This window comes from Lactuca virosa, chromosome 2, assembly GCF_052849685.1.
Source record: "Lactuca virosa cultivar CGN04683 chromosome 2, Lactuca_virosa_CGN04683_v6, whole genome shotgun sequence".
In the NCBI taxonomy this organism is placed as follows: Eukaryota; Viridiplantae; Streptophyta; class Magnoliopsida; order Asterales; family Asteraceae; genus Lactuca; species Lactuca virosa.
The window spans coordinates 57,991,369-57,993,992 of record NC_136427.1 but is presented as its reverse complement, the minus strand read 5'-3'; the positions used below and the strand labels follow the sequence as shown (position 1 = coordinate 57,993,992).

The 2,624-nt window shown below is 34.2% G+C and overlaps 1 long non-coding RNA gene across 1 annotated transcript; it reads left to right on the top strand.

Annotated features, from left to right (window-relative positions):
* The first annotated feature begins 1,171 nt into the window (after nucleotides 1–1,171).
* Nucleotides 1,172–2,278, top strand: LOC145156357 (uncharacterized). The gene is made up of 3 exons (XR_013736633.1): nucleotides 1,172–1,373; nucleotides 1,497–1,622; nucleotides 1,891–2,278. It is a non-coding gene; the product is annotated as an uncharacterized LOC145156357 (long non-coding RNA).
* The last annotated feature ends 346 nt before the right edge of the window (nucleotides 2,279–2,624 follow it).

Genomic DNA, 2,624 nt, shown 5'->3' with positions numbered 1-2,624 from the left:
ATACACAAGAATGAGGCAACTAGTGTTGTGGAGTATGTGTGTGCATGTTTAAATGGGGTATGAACCCTCAAATAGGCTGCCAATTTCCATGGCCTTCAAGGCCCCCTTGACCTTATTATGCAACTTAAAGATATTCCACTTTATCCCATTTGATTTTTAGCACAAAATTCAATTAAACCTTAGTGCTAGATTTCGACATTTATTTGTTTCTTCTTGTATTATTTGACTTTCAACCGCTCAACATCTCTTTGTACTAACTTGTATGATTTTCTTAACATCATATTATTATTTATTTGAACCCGAACTTATATTTCTCAACTCCGTAAATCATTTTCACCAATAGTTATTGATTTTAAACCTAAAACGGAAAATATGGCGTTACATGTCCACCCTAAGGTGAAGGCAGGGTGGATACTTGCCCTTAGGGTAAAGAGTGTGATGCCTATAAATGCATCCAACACCCGGTGCCATATAGTCGCCAAAGAAGACGAGGTCACTCAATGCCTAATATTGTCTATCTAATGACGTGGTTCCCATAAATGCATTCACATTATTTTTTTTATACTAAACATTCCGCTAATTTAGAAATAAAAAATATAACATTTAAATTATAAAGATCATAATATTAAAATTTAAAAATAATTACGTTGAAAAAACATTACATTAAAGTTAAAAATCTCGACATGAAATTAAAATTACTAAAACAAAAGAAATTAAAAATTAATACATCGTTTTCAAAATAATTAAGCCATACTAATCAGCCAATCATTTCAACGAGTTTGGATACCACATTTTTGTGAATTTAGTTAATATATAATGAGAGAAATGAGAGAAATGAGAGAAATTATATTTATTACTAACGCCGGGAGTGGATAACCGCCTCCTCAATTTCATCCATGCAATCTTCTTGAGATGAAATCCTAGCCGCAGTAACTCGCTATTTTCAGGTTTTTGGCAGTTCATTCTTCTCCCCCACGTTCTGCAAATCATCGGTTGGCTCCTCCAACATGCGTTTACAGTTACTTCCTTTGGCACGGTCGTCAACTGCATGTATGCTCTTTCAATTGCGGGAGTCTCCCCACGTCTCCTTCAATCTCTACCTATTTCCCGTATTTATCTTCATTCGATTGCTTTTATTCTTCCTTCAGCGCAACCCCACGTTCTCCTAAACCCCTGCTCCTTTAACTTCTTTCTACCAGCTATATTTATACCAACACGTTAAGAGGGAGAGCGAGATAGAATCAACATGAAACCCAATACGCCATCATACAAATTCGGGAACCAAGAAGCAGTAAAATCGAAAAATCTACACTGAATGGAGGCAAAATACAAGACAATCCCTCCATTCCATCGTTTTTGGGTTTTCTATGCAGGTGCGACAATTTTAGAGAATAAGAGAATTTCCCCCAATGACCCTCTTACTTTAGATGATAGATAAGTTAATTTCAACATATTTTTATTTTTCTATGACTCGTCTCTCTTTGTTATTGAATCAGGTATGGTCATAAATGTTGGTTCATTGATAATCGTCAATTCCACATTCTGATCGAGCAAAAATTATGAAGGGAGAAGCTGAAGCAAAAGTAAAGTGTTCAAAAACTGAGAAGACACTCTATTAAAAGGTTAGTTAATAATTGTTCCAGATTTTACTTCGTTTTTTCTACCGATTCCTACTATCACTTCATTGATGATAAGAAAATTTGGTGAAGAGAACAACAAAGAAAGAACAAATCTATCTTTTTTGGATTGTTATCATTCCGAAATCATGATGATTTGAATGCTGATCTTTATGAACCATAATTAGGGTTCTATCCAACGTTATAATTATTATCAATTAAGGCAGTAAACTATTATGACTTGTGAGTGTTGTTTATGTTCTATGTGATGAAGTGGTTGGTGGTTAAAAGATCAAGGGCCTATCAGTCAAAAATGCATCAGGAGTGTTTTTCTATTCCGGTCCAGGTTTCGCTTGTGGAGAAGGGAAGGAATAAAGGAGGGGCGGTTTTTTTAAAAAATACTGTTAAATGGAATTATTTTGTGATTAAAAGGTATTTTAGGAATTCCTATGATCTTTTCTCTATTTAAGAGGTTCCTGATATTTTTGGGATGGTCTTGGAAGCTACTCAGATTCTGAATGTCATAATAATTTTGAGATTGAGTTTCTTTTCATCCCATGTCTTGGAATTCTGATGCAAGGGCATTTCGGTCATAATGTCAGTGGTACTCTTTTCTATTGCACTTACTGTTTCTATTCTTGAATAATGGAAATTATTATTATTACTAACTAATAGCACTTAATTTTGTATCTTATCGTGATATCGTGCTATCGTTTTGTGTTTCTGTCTGACACGACACGACACGACAAAGTTTTCTGTAACACAAACACGACACGACACGATGTCGTGTTTTTTTAACTAACACGAAAACGAACGAATTAAAAAACGACAAACACGACACGACACGACAAAGATAATGTAACGACGTAAATTTTCAAACAATTTTTCATTTTTCAAACACAATAAAAATCATATAATATTCTTAAAATCTCATGAGTATCAAATGTCATCACAATAAAACATATCCCAGAATCTCAAAAACATAATCCTCTGCCAGTGTGTACAAAT